At 41.8% G+C, this 19,922-nt stretch overlaps 1 protein-coding gene across 5 annotated transcripts in view; it reads right to left on the bottom strand.

Annotated features, from left to right (window-relative positions):
• The window catches only part of PLCB1 (phospholipase C beta 1), a 702,230-nt gene that overhangs the window by 413,927 nt on the left and 268,381 nt on the right, over window positions 1-19,922 (bottom strand). Inside the window, exon 1 of one of the 5 annotated variants that reach the window (XM_063125317.1) lies at window positions 15,319-15,417. The exons of the other annotated variants lie outside the window; for them this stretch is intronic. The gene's annotated coding sequence lies outside the window, so the exon portion shown is untranslated. Of the gene's footprint in view, window positions 1-15,318; window positions 15,418-19,922 lie in introns of those variants that run through there. 5 annotated transcript variants of the gene reach the window in all.

Here is a 19,922-nt window from a genome sequence, read left to right as displayed (position 1 = left end):
GCTAGCTTTAATTGCCACTTTCCTCAACATCCTCTGCCTCCTGCTACTTGCCTCATTGGCCAGTGACATTTTTGATGTCAACAATCCTCCCTGTCAACCTTATGGGCCTTATGTCATAATAATAAGGGTTGTTGAGCATAATTGTCTTCTGCTCTTGCTGTTGCCTGGGGAAACGCTGCAGACTCCCTGGTGGACAGACCCTTGCCTTGGCATGCAGAAGGGGACTTCACCTTGCATGTAAGTTACTGGATCCGGGATCTCTTAAGTGTAAATGCCTAGCTAGACAATATTGTTCTGTTTGTTTTTGAAAGGAACCAACTTCCTCTCCTTTTCGATTGATACTTGGGAAAGGCTAGTGCTTTATAGACCCAGATTCTGTCATGCTCACATGCTTAACATTGCTGTCAGGGCTTGGCTGCCTTACCACACTTCAACCCCTAGGAATGTGTGTGTGTATCTGAGAGAATAAGTGTGTGTGTGTGTGTGTGTGTGTGTGTGTGTGTGTGTGTGTGTGTGAGAGAGAGAGAGAGAGAGAGAGAGAGAGAGAGAGAGAGAGAGAGAGAGAGAGAGAGAGGTATCTGGCCAGGGATTAGTGCTCCGCTGCCAAAGACAGCCTGGAGGGGAGTTCCCATGAGGATGAGGGATTGAGGGAGCTCTTTCTTTGCTCAGGAAATGGGACCCTGGCGAAAGGGTGGTTTCTTTTTGCTATTTGAGAGTGGGCTGCTTGAAGTGCCTTCTGGAGTTTTCCTTTCCCCTTTTCTTGTTGTGAGTTTGATGTGGATGAGGTATATTATTGTTAGGTCTCTTAACATGAACTGCTCAGTGGATTATTGTATGCAAGTATATGTTATTATGGGCACTGGGTATTTTTAACTGACCTACTGGTATGCCTTGTGCTTATTTACATTTTGATGTGTTTTAAATGAACTGTAATTGAGTAAATGTTGTATTATAATTATCACGAGTGTGTCTGTTTGGTCTGTGAACCACTTTGAGCACAATGTATCATGGAAAATGTGGTATACACAAATACATTAACTTTGATTAACCTACTGCCCACACTTCATGTTTTCAAAGAGACACTAAGTACATCCCTCCCTGGCACATAACCAGAGCAGTTCAGCTAGTGACAAAGGAAACCATATATCCCACTATCTTGGGTGAGTGAGGAAAGAGTGATATTAGAGGACATACTTCGAGGACATACTTGGAGAGCCCTGGCTATGGGAGCGGTATATAAGTGCAATCAATCAATCAATCAATCAATCAATCAGATTGCCTGTAAACATCACCATTGACCAAAGAAGATCAGATGTTGAGAATGGGATTTGACCCCCATCTCGAAAACAGCAAACTATATTGGGAGAATTATACTAGCATCATTTTTTTAAAGGTGGGGGGAGCGCTATCATTAATAAAAGTTGTCTTACTCTTAGTGAACCTCCATAGTAATAATTCAATTTTGTGGACCGATCCGGATGCTCGCAACCACCCTAGATGTGAGGATGTTTTACTTTTTTTTCTTTCTTTTTTTTTTACAAGAAAACTTTTCAGAGTGACTTGGAATTCAGAAATGTTCACGTGAAACTATCTAGCATAAAAAGCTTTGTTTGTCTGTCTTTCTTATATGGGTTCGAGGTGTTCATGCTACTAAAGTTTCCAGGCCTCTATAATTGAAAGGATAGTCAAGCATTACCTTGGCCTATTTGCCTTCTTTAAAGTGGGCTCTCACACAAATTTAGGTTTGTAATATTTATTTATTATTTATTTATTATTTTTATATTCTGCCTTTTTTCCTCAAAGGAAATGGATGATTCATTAACCAAGGGGTGGTGGTCAGAATTATTGTTGTTGTTGTTGCATTTATATCCCACTTTTTTTCCTCCAAGGAGCCCAAGGCGGTGTGTACATAATCCTCCTCCTCTCCATTTTATCCTCACAACAACCCTGTGAGGTAGGTTGGGCTGAGAGTCTGTGACTTGCCCAAAGTCACCCAGTGGGCTTCTATGGCAAAGTGGGGACTAGAACCCGGATCTCCCGATTGCCAGTCCAACATTTAGCCACTACACCACACTGGCTCTCATACACCACACTGGCTCTCAATTATCTGAGATATATATATATATATATATATATATATATATATATATATATATATTTATATATTATATAGACACATTGGCCCAATATTTTTCTCTCATGCCTGTCAGAAATCAATTGCAGAGTAGACTGGCTCAGATTATCATCAGAGGAAAAGAAGCTACCATGGGCGACTTTTCCCTGCCCCGCAACTCCTGCTTCACTGCCTGCTATTTCCATAAAAACCCGCACTGCAGGGAAGGTTGCCATGTTATTCAAACCCAATGAGGTGCAAGTGGGAGTGGCTTCCAAACTCCCCCACAATACATGGCTTGTCATACAGTTTACAGGATGGTTTGGACGCCACCCCTGTCATGCACCTCAGCAGGTTTGGACGACCATGCCGCTGCACAGGTAATTAGGGAAATGGAGGGCATGGGAGTGGCACATGCGAGTGGACAGGGGAAAAGAAGTCACAGTGGCTTCTTTTCCTCTGATGATAATCTGAGCCAGTCTACTATGTGATTGATTTCTGACAGGCATGAGAGCAAAATATTGGGCCAAATCATCTCTGCCTATATAATTCTGACCACTTGGTTAATGGATCATCCACCTCAAATATTAAAACCCTAAATGTGTATGAGAGCCCACTTTAAAGAAGGCAAATAGGGCAAGGTCATGCTTGACTATCCTTTCAATTACAGAGGCCTGGAAACTTTAGTAGCATGAACAGAAGCTGAAAATCAGCCACAGAAACTTAAATTGAAAATTTAATCTTGTGCAACTTCATGACTTCTTATAATAGAGTTCTGAAGAATTGTGTTGCCTGTATTTTAAAACTCCTGGCTTGATCCTGAGAGAGGCATGTGAAAAGTCCATTAGACCATTAAAATGGCTCCTATGACAATTATACATGCACCCAGATGTAAATATCATAGAATCATAGAATCATAGAATCATAGAATAGCAGAGTTGGAAGGGGCCTACAAGGCCATCGAGTCCAACCCCCTGCTCAATGCAGGAATCCACCCTAAAGCATCCCTGACAGATGGTTGTCCAGCTGCCTCTTGAATGCCTCTAGTGTGGGAGAGCCCACAACCTCCCTAGGTAGCTGATTCCACTGTCGCACTGCTCTAACAGTCAGGAAGTTTTTCCTGATGTCCAGCCGGAATCTACTAAAATAAATGAAAAGTGTCCATTATTTGCATTGCTTCAAAGGCTTCGGCCTTGGAAATGTAAAGCACTGGAGTCCTGAGGTCACTATTGCAACCCAGGTCTAGGGAAGCAAGAGGAGTGTATTCTTCTCAGCTTTGCCTATGGTAATCACTGTGCCTCTCCAACGTCAAAGCTGCCACTGACGTGCCATGCGAGAATCAAAGAGAAAACCTGATAACAGTACCCTCTTTTCCAGTCTTTTACACTCCAGCGAGGGAGTCTGCTTGTTAGAGCAACTCAGCTAATCATTCCTATTTCAACCCTTCAAATTGGTTGGTGAAATATAACAGCTTTTGCCACGACACAGGCTCTGAACACGAGACCTCACGTCTGCCACCACTTATTATGGGGCAACACAGGCTCTGAACAACAGACCCGGCCGAGGCTACTCCCTGCTCAAGCCAAGCACCACCGCTTGATACGCCTGAGGCAAGGGATAAAGCCCACCTTCCTCCAAACTACGTGGAGAAAGGGGTTAAAATGGAGAAGGATTTTTAATATATATAATAATGCGCTGTGAGTTATATCTGCTTAGGTGAATGATTGTCAGAGTGGGTGTTATATGTGTAAACTTAAGATGATAAATGCCAAACAGACACGTGGGATTTTTGTGGTAGTTTTAAAAACAAAACAATCAAAATTTATTTTTAAAAGTTCATAAGCTTTGTTTCAAATAACAACATTTAAAAACCTTTTTGAAACCTTCCATACAATCCTGTCACTCTCACATTCGCGCTTTCCTTTCTCTCACACAATCACTCTTGAACTTTCTTTACTCTCAGTATTGATTAATATACTTCCACTACGTGCACACCACACTCTAAAGACACCACTCACTACACTGACTCTCAAATTTCCCAAAACTTAAGTACCATAAATCAGAGAGCACTACAGACTCTAAGAGTCCCTAACAAGTCTCCCTGGAAAGAACTCTCCATCCCCTCCGTCCTTCCCTTATATATCACTCCTCCCCGCTCCCAAGACATTCTAACTCCGCCCACTCAGGCCAACATTCTACAAACCACAGACTTACAAACTGCAGGCATACCTTTGGGAATTGACTTGTGGGGTGTAACGCCACATATTCCCCCCCTTTTTTAAAAAACCCGAGTATGGGACTGGTTTAATACCTGGACCTGTACATAGGGTTTGGGGAAATAAAATGGTTAAACATTTATACATACAATTAATAGCAATCACAATATATATACACATACAAACCTCTATGCAAATCAACGAGTTAAATGAACCACATTTTTATTAGTCCGCTTTTTGGCTCCAATTTTAAAGTCCAGGAGCATCACAATGTCCACAACAAAGTCTCACGTTATTGGTGAATTCGACGATTCTTGACGAGACAGTCCATCCGCGATGATGTTCTCCCGACCTGCCACATGCTGGATCTCCGCGTTGAAATCTTGGATCTGCCACGACCACTGCTGCAAAAGTTGGTTGTGGATTTCCAGGGGTTGCAGCCACAACAGCGCCCGACGATATGCTCGCATGATGAACCGCTGTCCCTCTACGCATGGCTTGACCCTGTCTACAGCCCAAACGATGGCCAGACACTTCTCTTGGACAGCAGAACAGCCTCTCTCTCTCTCTGCCAACCCTCCTCTGGAGTAGGCCACGAGATGTTTCACACTGTCCACTGTCTGCATCAGCATGGCTCCAACTGTGACCTCCGAAGCGTCTGAAGTCAGAACAAACTTCTCTTTTACTGCCTTTGGTACTCTTCTATCCACCCTATAAGCAGATGACTTAATAGGGGGATGGGTTCCAGTCTTATCTTGAATAAGGTAAGGTCCCTCCCAAACAGCATCGAACTGACTATTCTTCTTGGGAAAGAAGACCACGACTTCAACTCCTATTCCAAAGTTCCGGTCTTTAGCCTCTTCATCACACCAAGTTTTCTGCCTGGTTTGGGCTCCAGCCAAACCTGTGTGTGCCAGCTCTATAACTTCTTTCTTGTCATTGAATTTTTCAACTAGCCCATTTGTTTGGGGGTGGAAAGCAGTGGATGTTATATATTTGATACCGCAACACCTCCACAAACATCTCATTATATCCCAGAGAAAAGCTGAGCTTTGATCACTCCAAATTTTATGGATAAAACCCAAGCGACAAAAGATTTTAATAGGGCTTCTGCCACTGACAAGACATCAACTTTTTGAAGGGCTTCAGCATTTGGGAACTTTGTGGCAAAATCTATTATGGTCACTTGAAACTTTTTCCTTGTCTGTGTAGGTCTAGGGAAGGGTCCTACTAAGGTCCAGTTTTATTTTTAAAAAGGGTTGGTTGGTAAGGGGTAAGGGATTTAGGGGAGCCTTGACCTTGTCTCTACTTTTCTCCACCCTCTGGTAACTCTCACAGGACTTGTAAAACTCTGTGCCTTCCCTAAAAATATTTGGCAAGTAATAATTAGTCATCAACCTTTTCTGGGTTTTACCTATCTCCATGTGGCCTGCCAAAAAGGAGTCGTGAGCTAATTTCAGCAGTTGGTCCCTATATGGTATTGGTACCATAAGCTGCTTTTCAGCCCCCCAACTTCTTTGTTTCTTCTTGGGCAACCACTTTTGGTATAGGAGTCCCTGATCCCAGAAAACCTGTTCTTTCTGAATGTCACTAAAAGAGGTTTCTTGTGCTTCAGCTTTGGATCTTAAAACTTCCAAGCTGGGATCATTTCCTGTGTTTAAAGCTAACGTGGTATCAGTTTTTGCAACGTTGTTTCTTGGCTCAACAAGAAACAGCTGGGTTGCTAGGCAACTGCAGAGGCATGCCCTCAGCCTCTCCAGATTCGCTACAATTGTCTGACAAGCCTTCCACTGCTGCTTGCGAGCGTGTAATAATAAAAACTTTTCTACCTTCTAACCCCATGATATCAGTACCTAGGATTAAAGGTTCTTTTTGCCAAGAATTAACACCTAAAATACATTTCCCTGGACTCCCCTCCATGTAACCTCCATCTCGGCTACCGGAATTTCAATTATGGGCCCTGTCACAGGTTTGATGTTAATTTTTCTGTGAGGAATAATCTCCTCCCTCCTCACAAGGTCTGCTCTAATCAGAGACAAACAAGCTCCAGTATCCAGAATAGCTTTATGCTTTTTTCCATTTATTAAAACATTTTCCCACACTAATGTGGAACACTGGGAACTTTGGGTATGTTCAGCATCTTTATTTATATCCACTCTCCTTACTGAGGTACTTTTCTCTTCCCTCAGCCTGGCACAGTGTGGTCTAATATGCCCCACCAACCCACAATGATGGCATGTGAGGTCTGTATTTCCAAACATAGGTTTGGTGGTGTTTCCCGCCTTTTCTGTTGGCAACTGATTTTTATTTACCTCAGCTTCTTTCTTACCCCCATTAGGTTTATACCCTGGTTTAATATTATTTTCTTTAGGAGACTTACTGGTCATATGATAGCCCCAGTTTAAGGGAAATTGATCAGCCAAGGAAGCTGCATCTTGAGAAGTTTTTGGGTCTCTATCTCTCACCAGCAATCTTATATCTTGAGGGATTTGAAAAATTAATTGATCTTTAATCATCAGATCAACTAAATCTTGTTTGGTTTTCACCTCAGCACAGGTGATCCATTTCTCAAAATGATCCGCTAATTTGTGTCCCAACTCCACAAAAGATTTGGATGACACAGCATTAAGGCTTCTAAATTTCTTCCGGAAATACTCAGGCCCATAGCGAAATCTTTTATAAACTGCTGTTTTAAATGAGGCAAAATCTAAAGCTTCCCCCACAGGAAAACTGTTATAAATTTCAGCCAGGTCTCCCTTGATCAAGTTAGGGATAAACTTCATATAATCTTGTGGCTTTACTTCCCACATCATGGCTGCCTTTTCAAAGGTATTGAAGAAAATTTGGGGATCTTGTCCTTCAACATAAGGGGTAAAGTCTTTAGGAGATAATTTGGGAGGTCTAGCCCCTTCCTCAATTCTCCTCTGATCTTCCCGCTCAAATTTTCTCTTTTCCAAAGCAAGTTGTTCTAGCTCTAGCTCTCTATCTTTTTCTCTTAATCTTATTTCTGCCTCACAATCTTTTTTCCTCAGCCTTTCTTGTTGTTCTATCTCAGCTCTCTTCAATTCTCTATCTGCCTCTTGCTGTTCCAACTCAGCTCTCTTCAATTCTCTATCAGCCTCTTGCTGTTTTATCTTTTCTAATTCAAGTTGTCTATCAGCTTTTCGTTGTTCTAATTTCTCCCTTTCTAGCTGCAAGTATTGAGGAGACATTTCTACAGGCACTTGCCTCAGAGGATTTGCCTCAGTTTCAACTGCAGCATGAACTCTGTAATATTCTATAAGAGCCCATTTCATTTCATCAACTGACTTTCCTTCAGTTGGCAAATTTAAACTTTTACATCTGTCTGAAAGGGCATCTTTCTTCAAAGCTAAGATTTCCATTTTTATCAGACAGAGACTTAACCTTAATAAATAAAATGGTACTGGGAGTTTTCAATTGAGATCAGGAGTGGTAAACTTGATATTTTATAATATGTATCTCACCCCAGACAAAAATATCCTGTCAGAGAATTGTATCAGCGCAACCTCTGACTTAGGTAATATGTAACTTTCACAGCTAAGGACCTCAGAGGTGCTTTACAGTAACCACCCTCTGTCCTGTTTACAAATAAAATCCTTTTTGACTTCTGTCACTATAAATGAACAGAGTCTACTTCGGATCCCGACGCTGCCACCACTTATTATGCCAAGACACAGGCTCTGAACACGAGACCTCAAGTCTGCCACCACTTATTATGGGGCGACACAGGCTCTGAACAACAGACCCAGCCGAGGCTACTCCCTGCTCAAGCCAAGCACCACCGCTTGATACACCTGAGGCAAGGGATAAAAACCACCTTCCTCCAAACTACGTGGAGAAAGGGGTTAAAATGGAGAAGGATTTTTAATATATATAATAATGCGCTGTGAGTTATATCTGCTTAGGTGAATGATTGTCAGAGTGGGTGTTATATGTGTAAACTTAAGATGATAAATGCCAAACAGACACGTGGGATTTTTGTGGTAGTTTTAAAAACAAAATAATCAAAATTTATTTTTAAAAGTTCATAAGCTTTGTTTCCAATAACAACATTTAAAAACCTTTTTGAAACCTTCCATACAATCCTGTCACTCTCACATTCGCGCTTTCCTTTCTCTCACACAATCACTCTTGAACTTTCTTTATTCTCAGTATTGATTAATATACTTCTACTACGTGCACACCACACTCTAAAGACACCACTCACTACACTGACTCTCAAATTTCCCAAAACTTAAGTACCATAAATACAGAGAGCACTACAGACTCTAAGAGTACCTAACAAGTCTCCCTGGAAAGAACTCTCCATCCCCTCCGTCCTTCCCTTATATATCACTCCTCCCCCCTCCCAAGACATTCTAACTCCGCCCACTCAGGCCAACATTCTACAAACCACAGACTTACAAACTGCAGGCATACCTTTGGGAATTGACTTGTGGGGCGTAACGCCACAGCTTTCCCCAAACACACACACACACACACACTTTAGTGTTTCATGCACCAAGGTTCCCTGCAATACTAACAGTTGCATATAAGAGAAACCATTGTGGATGTCCCCAATTTTAGGGCTACAACGACAGAAAGCCACAACTGGCAGTTATGTCCATTTCCCCCTTCTATACCTGTTAACAGTTGGAAAGTTGAAGCGTGTGAGCTTGGCAACTCCTGACTCGCTTGGCTTCCCAGCCCTACAGATTACCTTGTGTGTCCATTTCTTTCCTATCAACAGTTCACAGAGTCTGATGTCTCAAAGCCAGGCAGGGGGAAACCTCCAGAATGTAAATTTCAACGTAAGCCCTATAGAGGAGCAGGGTTTTGTCCTTGGTTGCTCAGTTCTTCAAGTCCACGCTTCAAGATTGCTGTTTTCAGTACGGTTTGCTTGCTCAGCACTCATGCAGGTCCATCATTCCCCAAGCACACATGCTCCTTAGGACCTATCCAAGGGCATGTCTAGACCAGGGTGTGTGTGGAGGGGGATGGTCTCGCGATATGCTGCTCGCGAGATCCTCCTCCTTCAGTCTACACGCGGCGCGCGACGTCCCAGGAGGAAGAGGACGTCGCACCCACCATTTTGTTTTTGTTTTTTTTATCGAAAGCGAGCACAGGAGCGCTTCAACTGAAAAGGTATGTTTTTTAAAAACAAGCAAACAAAAAAACCCTCCTGTTCCCCCCACGCCACCCCTGATGGGCATGGAGCTCCTGAGGAGCTCCATGACCCATGCCCAGCTCTTCACGATTACTTGCAAGGAGGCAAGATGAAACCGGAATGGCAGCCACACCTCCCGTGGTCTCGGGATCATCCCGAGACCATGGGAAAAGTCGGGATAAAAGTGGTGCCCATTATACCATAGAAAGGGAGGGATCATCCCTCCCTGCCCCCGGGATCATCCCTGTGCATCATGTGGACCCACAGGGATGATCCCGGGGCGATCCCTGGGATAAACACTCGTCTAGACATGCCCTAAATGTCCACCTCCTCCTTATACTAGCCCCTTCCACAATCTCCTCTTCCCTTTCAGGTATCTATGTATCTTGCCTTTAGGTATCTATCTATCTTGCCTTATACAGTTCACAGTCTGGTCTATCAACTTCCTCCAGCCACTCTGCCATTTTTCGTTCTTGCTCCATCGCTTCATTACCCCAGGGATCTTTTCCCTCAGAGATTTCCAATTCTCAGCCTGTCTGTACCTTGCCAAAACATCTCCCCCTTTTCCTATGATTTACATGAAGCCCCACTTGATATAGAAGGATGTATTTTTATTTTTTTGTGATACTTATAGAGCCAACCAGATTTTCTACAAGGTTGGAGAGGCAGAGACTTGAGTATACCAGTGAGATACACTTTGGTGTGTTCGGTTCTCTTTCCACATTTTTTCCAGGCAGTGTTTAACTGAGAGAGGTCGGAACTCAAGTCTCCCTGGAAATCACAGCTTCTAACTCATGAGTGGTTGCAGTAGGGTCTAAGGAAATAAGAGGAGAGTGGTCAGGTTCCTCACTGCAGCACATGAGAGGTTTTTTTGCCCTCGTCATCAACCCAGATGCCATTTTTTTTAGGAGCTAAAAGCAACTGAGCTCTTGGATTTTTGCACCCCAGGATATTAACATCCTATTTCCTCAGCAGACAGAATATGTTTCAGCGTCACATCTGCTTAGTGCAACAGTGACGAAGATTTCATAAAATGAAATCCTCAAAGAACAATTTTCTATAGCCTGTGGGAATATCAAGTGGATGCATGGACAGGATGAGATTGCGGCTTGCTACTTGTCCAGTTATAAATTAAAATGTAAAAATATTCTACAAATGAGAAATTATATGCAGAATCAATGTGATCAAAGCTCTGTATGTCCCCGTTGCGGGAAATCAACAAACAGCTATAACCTTTTACTTTCTGATAGTGATGGGTGAACTTACCCCAAGTGAGACCATTATTTACTCAGAAAATAATGAACTCACCCATGGAGCCTCGGATGAGAGCTCTCCCTCAAATCGAACTCTGGTTCAATTTAAATGAGCTTTTGTGCACAGGCCAGAGTGGATAAAAAACAATGATTTTTTTTTAAAAAAATAAAAAATTATCTATCTAAAGATAGTTTCCTATTTAAGATACATTATAGTCCAAAGGTTATTCATCATGCAATAAAGATTAGTTTTTAATTATGTAGGATGAGGCTGTATATTCATGCAATGTTTATTTTATTTTTTTGGTAAATGAATTCCATTAATCCAGAGGTTTCTGTAAGATTATTGGGCAATTTTTCTATCTAGAAGATATTATCACAGATGCTTGGTTTTACAGTTCTCAAAACTGTGAAATTGTGTCTGCAGAGATCACAATCCCATTGTTCCTTTGCAAATCTATGTGCACAGAATCAACCCCTTACCTCTTAAGTGCTAAGTTTCAAAAAATTCAATGAATAGTGCACTTCTTTTGGGGGGGGGGGGGAGTCACATGATTAAATAGAGTCTTTCTGAGTAGTGATTTAAATTTTGATTTAAATCATGATTTTTTAAAAAACTGATTTAAATCAAATCCACCCTGGCGCAGGCAATATCAAAGTGGAACTTTGGAGCTGTGCTTTGGAGTTGCATAGTGCCTCCTTGGAGTCAGAGTTGCAGCGGTGGCAGCAATGACAAGGGAAGATGCTAAAAGAGCAAAGAGCACAACTGAAAACGTTCGAGGGATGAAAACGAGTCCTCCTGCTGCTCACAGAGCCAGAGCTGCAGTGCTGGTGATGGGGAGACTAAAAATCGGGGGGCGTAGGCGTGGCGGGAGTGGGAAACAACACCTGATTAGGCAAGGAAAGTGTTAATCTAACCAACGCAGTGTACGCACAGAAACGGCACTGCACATACTTAGAAGTTCACAATCAACTTTGAATTTAACAGTGGATTTGTAACTCGTTAAAAGGGTGAGCATTACAAAACAGGTGTGGTTCGACCAACAATTGCAAAATTCAGCAGCAGCACTACTTTTTGAAGAAGAAAAAAATGGATGAAAATTGCTAGATTAGTAATCCCTTCTAAGGGCTCATTCACATGCTGTGATAAATGCGTAGCATGCTACCGATTTTTATTTTATTTTTAACTTTAGTGTAAGTTTGTGGAACCCTGATCTGGACCAGAACTACCATGCAAAGGTAGTTTTGTACCCATCTGCAAAACACAGGAACTGAGATGCAGAGAAATCTAACAAACCCACACTGGTCTTTGGGAGGCTTAACACTTTAAATCCAAAGTGTCCTTCTGCATAAGGGAGGGCTGTTTTACACCTGAAGCTGGGTGCCCCCCCCCAGATGTTTTGGCATTCAACTCCCAACAGCCCTAATCAACATGGTTAATGGTGAAGAAAAGCTGTAATCCTTACAAGAACCCTGAAAGCTAAACCAGTATTAATCCACCACCCACTACCCACATTTTGCAGATGTAGATGGGGATTGAGGATGAAAGAGAGGATGGCTTGCCACAGGCCACCTAGTGCAGTCATTCCCAACCTTTTGTCACCCGTGTGCATATCTGGATATTTGAGAACCTGCTGTGGGCACTACCACAAAATGGCTCTCATGGAAGATGTGGCTAGTCGCATAATGGCTGCCATAGGGGCCTGTCTTGTCAAAAGAGGTCGGAGGGTGAGAAATAGTGAGGCTAGAGGCTGGGAGGGAAGGGGAATAGCAAGGCAAAGGGGTACAGGGGAGAGAAAGAGTGAGGCCAAGAGTGGGGAGAAGCAGTGAGGTAAAGAGGTGTGGGGGACAGAAAGAGTGGGGATAGAGGCTGGGAATATAGGGAACCTCAAGGGAGTGGGAGATGAGTGGGAGAAAAAGAGCAAGGCTAAGGGCTAGGAAGGGAGAGAAAGAATGCAGCTGGGGATGGAGAAGAGAAATAGCAAGGAAAGGGGTTGGGTTGAGAGAGGTTGGGAGTGGGGGGAGAGAGAGAGGGCAAAGGGGAAGTTCTAGTGCACGGAAGAAGATAGGGTGGGACAAGGAAGCAAAGTTTTCCTTTTCTTCTTGATCAGCAGCAGGTTCAGGAACAGGAAGGAAAACCTGGAGCTGTAATATTTTTCAAGGTTTTTCTTAAAAAGTATATTTTGAAGGGAGCAGAGAGTGGAGAGCTTCATGGGCACTGTTCTAGGTCCCCACGGACACTCGATTGGGGGGGGGGGCTGACCTAGTGAGTTCATGAAAGAGGTGAGGTTCAACTGGAGACTTCCTGGTCCACAACTCAGTCCCTTAGCCACTACGCTGCACAAACCCTCAATTTAAAATTGAATTGAAACAGACTATACTCCATACGTTGGAATAAAATATGTTATAATAAGGTTGAAGAAGGAGTTTAAGCTGTGGGAATAATGTTTGGCTATGGATACCCCTGGCTCATTGCAGAGGGATGGACTAAATGATCTTCAGAGGAATTCCAGCTCTAAAGCATTAGATCCATTTATGGAAACTAACTGTGTTATCCACAGTCGAAGCCTGAGACCTCTTACCCTCTGCTCTGCAGAAGTTAATGCTATTCCCAGGCAGGAGTATTGATATACTTTCGCATTTTAGACAAGATTATTTAAAATTACATCAGGAGTAATTTTATTGAAGTGAATGGGGAAACTGCATTAACAGGCATTTATTACTCATGGAAGTCTACAGTAAACCAATTACTAAAGATTGCACTTCTAGTGACATCTAAAAGATGCATGACAAAAAACCCAAAAGCTGGTAATGGAACATTGAAATCTCAAAATAGCCTTTATACGGAGGAATGTAGAAAAACCTAAAAAGGCTAATGTCCAATCTGAATTTACTATATTACAACAGATTAGATTGCTCCATTTCTGACTGAAAAAGAGTGTGCAGTGATGGCTATAGGCAGTATGCAAATACCTGCTTTTGCTCAACCTATGCTATCTGTGCTCAGAAATTAGTAGAGCTTACTTGCTTGCAAAACAGAGCAAGCCAGAAGTATCTAATTACATTTCCTGGATTTCATCATTATGTCTGTTCCTAAATCAGCATCATCACAGAACAGGTAAACATCATAACTGAGCAATTAAGATCAGTAGTTATTTGCAAGGAGCATAAGCAGAGGGGTAATTTTATTCAGAATCCTCATTTCTACATGTTCTGGCTGCAGAATGCTGTAGTTCCATGTACAGTATGTTACCAACAACATTGGCATCTTGTATCCTAGGATTATTATTGCTCCTTCTTAGTAAATTGGTTTATTCCATAGTTCTCACTGATTTTGCCCATAGTGAAAATGGCGCACACCATTTTGTTTTCATTTTCTTAAAGTAGAAGAGTGCATGAACACTCGTGCGCAAAAGGTTAGGGTTTTTTATTTAAAACTATTTTTCCCACTCCCAGCGAGGAACTGAGACAAACCGTGACTCCCGAGACCGTGGAAAAAGCAGGCTACAACTGTAGGGCCATATCCTGGGGAAAGGAAGGAATGATCCCTCCCTGCTCCTGGGATCCCCTGTGCATCATGTGGACACACAGGGACGATCCTGGGGCGATCCCCGAGATATCGCCCCGTCTAGCTATGGCCTAATACTGTCAAATCAAAAAAGTTTTTTAAAAAAACACAATAGGCAAGAGCCCTTTGCCTCTTCCTTGAATATTTCCATTTTCACTTTCACAGGAAAATCTGATTTCTCACTAGAGACACAGGATGCATCACACCCTACCTAACTGCTTCTAATAAGGACACAGAATCTCAGGTTATCTACCTATGCTTTGTCCATTTAAAAAACAACTATTTTTCTCAATGGCATTGCTAGCCTCCTAAACAGTGATGGTCCCATCCAAAATGTATCCTGTTTTATGCCTTCAGATTTTCATTTAAAAAACAAGCAAATCTGGGTTGTATCTAATAACTTCAGTCCCATTCATTTCAGTGCTTTTACACTAAATCATATTAAACACTGGGTACAACCCCCTCTAATTTAAGATTTGGTAGGTGTCTTGCAGAACATGGCTCATAGTGGATGATTCTAGTTAAGACCTATGAGAAGCCACATAAATCACAAATGATAATGGGTGGGGTGGGAAGAAAACCATATTTTAAGGTTTCATCTTATACAAACTCCCTTTTACCCGCATCCACTAATCCAAAGTAAGTGTAAATACAATTAATAAAAAACTAGCAAGTGCAACCACTGTGGCACATAATAATAGACAGCATCCCATCACAAAACGCAAAACAGTTACGCCATTCATACTGCTCATCTATAACTATGTTTCAATAATGAGAGCACTCGAGTTGTAGGCCTCACCGTTTCACCACTGTAACGTTGATTCTCAAGTGGAAGTTGAAGAAGGAGTTTATCTTCAACAAGTAATTAAAAAAAAGGTACAAATATCTCACTTCCAAATTAATATTTAACTAGCCTTCATATTCCTGCACTTTAGCGAGTTAAGCAAGCATGGAGTGGCAAGTATTTTAACGCACTGACAAAATAAACCCCAGCTTGGTACCTTATTATTGGATATTGCAAGCAGGCAAGAGAAAGTTCAATCTGATAGATTTTGCAAAGCTTGCATTTCGATGGCAGCACCAAATAACTGAAGACAGAAACATTGCAGTGAATAACTTTTAGCCCAGTAATTATCAGCCACAAGCTATTCCAGGGCATCCAATGAGCTTTCTACTTATCTGGAACTAGTGAAATATCAGCAAAGGCAAACAGACCATGAACTGCAGAACTGGAACAAGGGCTAAAACAGACAAACAAAACTCAGTATTTCAGGAGGTTTAATTGTTCAATAGACAATATCATGGGGAAAGACTAGCTTCATTTCCTTTAGGATCATCTGCCCAGAACAGGGGTAATAGTTAAAACGTTCTTACTATCTGATAGCAAAGAAACATCTGTCCACAAGGCATGAACACAGTATGTTATGCTAACCATCTTCCTGCCCTGTTGCTCAGATCTGCTATTTTTGTAAATATCAGGATTTGTTTGTTTTTAACTGCATCCTCGAGCAACTTTCTAGACCTCCTTCTTCCAAGCGGCATCATGCTCTCCTATAGATGCTACATGGAGCCATCTACATATAAGGACTTAGACACACCACTGGCTCCTTCTCTAAGCCCCAAAGGTATTTAGGCCTGGCTTATGAAAAACAAGAAGCAGACCATCAGCCCTACCCTTGTCCTAGGTTAATTTTATGATAGGGTGACCATATGAAAAGGAGGACGGGGCTCCCGTATCTTTAACAGTTGAATTGAAAGGAGAATTTCAGCAGGTGTCATTTGTATATATGGGGAACCTGGTGAAATTTCCTCCTCATCACAACCGCCCAGAGAGCTCCGGCTATTGGGCGGTATAGAAATGTAATAAATAAATAAATAAATAAATAAATAAATAAATAAAAGTTGCAGGTGCCCTGCCCTCTTTTAAATCTGGTCACAGAATAGTTGCAGTATAGCTCCTGCAGCTTTAACTGTTGTGATGAAGAGGAAATTTCACCAGGTGCTGCATGCATACAAACATCACCTGCTGGAATTCCCTTTTCTATGCAACTGTTAAAGATACAGGAGCCCTGTCCTCCTTTGAATATGGTCACCCTATTTTACGATGACCGTTCTTCATTGTAGCCATCATACTTCACTTACATATTTGGGCCTTTAACCTTTCATCAGATCATGTCTGCACACTGGTATTTCAAAAATACATGCAGGGTAGCATCAAGGGAGGGTGCTACTGGCACTTTAGATTGCATACCCACAACCAGCCTGTGATGGCTTCTCTGCACTCATAGGGATGTGTGCACTCAGATTAGAATGCTAATGAAATAGCAGAGCCAATATAGGGACAATAGCAAATAATCTGATTTAATCAAGATTAAATTTATTTTACAATGAAGAAAATCAAGTACAATTAGAAAGTGATTCTAGTTTGTTTCCTGACATACCGTAGTTAAATACAGTGAGCCGATTTGCACGTAACAAGAAGCAACGATGGGTGAATTTCCCTGTGGGGTTTCTTGTTGCAGTGCTGGCTGCCATTTTGAAAATTCAAGCCACCATGGGCCATGGGGTGTGGGTGGCTTGTTAACCTCCCCAACAACACACCCTGGCCAGGTTCTCATGTTGTGTGTTCATGGTGTGCCCCCACCACAGCTTGAACTTTGAAAATGCAAAACAGCAAGCCCTATGGGGAAATTCACCCATGGTGGCTTGTCGTTATATGTGAACCAGGTCAATGGTTAGTGTGTTTGATTTAGACCAGGAATCCTGGGTCCAGTTCCCCACTCATTGTGAAGCTCAATGAGTAACTGTGGGACAATCACAACTTCTCATCCTAACCAACTGTTTCAAGGATAAAATGGGGCAAAAAAAGCCCCCCCACCAACATTTCCTGTTACTGTAAAGAAGTGATGGAAAGAATTTATTTATTTAATGCATTTCTATACCACCCAATAGCCAAAGCTCTCTGGGTGGTTCACAAAAATTAAAACCATGAAGTACAATTCAAAGTATAAAACAAGCAACAGTATAAAAACACAATATAAAAAGTACAATATAAAAGCACAACCAGGATAAAACCAAGCAGCAATGCAGAGATTAATACAGATTTTAAAATGCAGATTTTAAACAGCAAAGTTAAAAGACTAAGATGATAAACTGTTAAAATGCTGGGAAAATAAAATGCTGGCATTGAAAACAGCATAACATAGATGCCAGGTGAACCTCTCTAGGGTCCACATTCCACAGCCGGGGTGCCACAGCAGAGAAGAATATAAAGCCTTTGCTAGACCTTCTGTTAAGTCCGCGACGGAGGAGGGGAGATCCCGCAATGTGATTATTGCGAGATCTTGCCCTCATTTACACCTCAAGAAGAGAGGCGTTGCACCCGCCATTTAATTTTTTTTTTAAAGGGCCGGCTGCGCATGATCACTTGAGCAACTAAAGGTAAGTTGTTTTTTAAAAAAAATTGCTTTCCCCTCTCCCCTCACTCTAGCCCTGGTGGGCACAACACTCCTGAGGAGCGCTGCACCCCGTGCACGGCTACCGGCTCTGCGTAAGTAATTGCATGGAGCTGGGAAAAGCCATGGCAATGGGCCTGAGACCACGGGAAAAACCGGACCCAAAGTGTAGGGCTTTATCCTGGGGCCAGGGAGGGATCCCTCCCTGGGGATCCCTCCCTGAGCCCGGGATGCACAGGGGCAATCCCCGGTATTAGCCTGGGATAACCACTGGTCTAGCAAAGGCCTAAGTGCATGGTAGAAAAAGAAACAAATTAATATATGTATTTCCCTCAATCTGACTTGACTGTGTACTCCAGTATTATTATTTTTATGCCAATTCCATTGGAAAAGTTAATGCAAAGATGTTTTTTACATGTAGAATCTATCTTCAAATAAAACTCAGGATCTGATCTTCAGCCCAAGTTTCACTTACTGCTCACGAATGCTAAAGCTCATAACATCTTGGGTAGATGAGGTACAAGATACCATCAATATAAGCAATCTATTCCAACAGCCTCTTTCATTCATTCTAAATTTTCCCATACCACACACAGGCATTTATACAGCCTTGTATCTTAAGAATATTTCCGCTTCATAGAACTCTAATGACAGCCTTCAAGCCAGTACTGAAAGTCAAGAATAAATATAAGAATCTGCCATAGTTGAGGGGTATCATTTAGCTAAGCAAATGTTGGATTGAAGATAGCTGGAGGATAGATCTACCAGCCATATGGCCAGAAATGTCATGTACTTAAGCGAAAGCTGCTCCCATTCAAATCTTCCCGCACACATTTTCAGTTTATTCCCTGCTCTGGGTATTTCACCCTGCTGAAGTTATACTGTTGGTGCTTTTCTTATGGAATTCTTCACTTGAGGAGCCCAAATAGACCAGTTTCCTCTTCACCTTTTGAAGATTAGCCAATATTGTTTTGTTCAAAAGGCCCTTTGAAGAAGATGACTAATTAAAGGTTTTGCAGCTACGGATTATACACTGTTCAGTGCTTGGCTTGTATTTTTGTTACTGTTGATGGATTTTTAATACTGCTGGTTTTAGTCTTCGTAATATTGTTATTTTTGTTTACTGAGAGCTGTCTTCAGGAGTGCTTGCTACGTTGACCTGATCTGTGTTGTCTTATCAATTATACTTTCTTGATGGTCAACACTGCTAATTTATTTCTAATATAAAAATAAAGAACTTCTGTTGTGTGAATTTGAAAATTCACTTCTATTAATCTTCAGTCACAATGCAATTGGTTTCCATTAGGAGAGTTTGATTAGCTTGATGCCTAAGAATATTTCAGCTTGACTTTCTGGATATTAATGGAATTTAAATAGACAGAACTAATGATATATTCTGTACCCTGTATCGGTGAACATCCACATTCAAATCATTACCACTTTGATCCTAGTTTTTTTGACTCGTAGTTCCCCATTGGTGTCTGAAATGGAAAACTGTGGTTTGCTGTTGGTTTACTACAGTTTCAGATCCAGGGTTTCAGCCCCTAGTTAGTAAACTGACGTTAAAGCAGACTGTTAATACATCTTTATTGCAAAACCACCATTTAGACTCTGCTACTGTGTGATGCACACCCTCCTTTTCATTGATGTTACAATAACTCCGTCTTTCCCACCCCCTTTGATCTCTCCTGGTCACATTAACCCAGTGTGTCATTTATAACCAACAGGCAGATATTAACATGAGATTTTCTGCAATGAGATGAAAGCAGCCTGGTAATTTAACAAGGAATTCCCCTCCTCCACTGGCATTCTCAGGACAGTTGCATAGTACAGCCAGTAGTTTCTGATTAATCAATTCACTAATCATGCACAGATTGGAAGGCATAATTCTGAAACCACTGCAGCTGTTGCAGGTCTTAATTTACCTCAGAGCCAGCAGATTCCCAATAAAAAAGAAATGTATATTCAAGTGTTCAGTGTAGGCTTCAATGACTGCAGAAGATGAAATTAACTTTTTACTCTCTCTCTCTCTTTTTGCTTCTATCTGCAAGAACTGATGTTGGATTGTAATGCAAATTCCTCTTCCCATCCAGCATACAGGGGAAGAGAGGTTGGATAGAGAGAAAGAGGGAGAACATGAGAGAAAAAAA

Source organism: Elgaria multicarinata, chromosome 4, assembly GCF_023053635.1.
Source record: "Elgaria multicarinata webbii isolate HBS135686 ecotype San Diego chromosome 4, rElgMul1.1.pri, whole genome shotgun sequence".
Lineage (NCBI taxonomy): Eukaryota > Metazoa > Chordata > Lepidosauria > Squamata > Anguidae > Elgaria > Elgaria multicarinata.
Note: the sequence above shows the minus strand (reverse complement) of the source record. Positions and strands in the feature narration are given on the sequence as shown.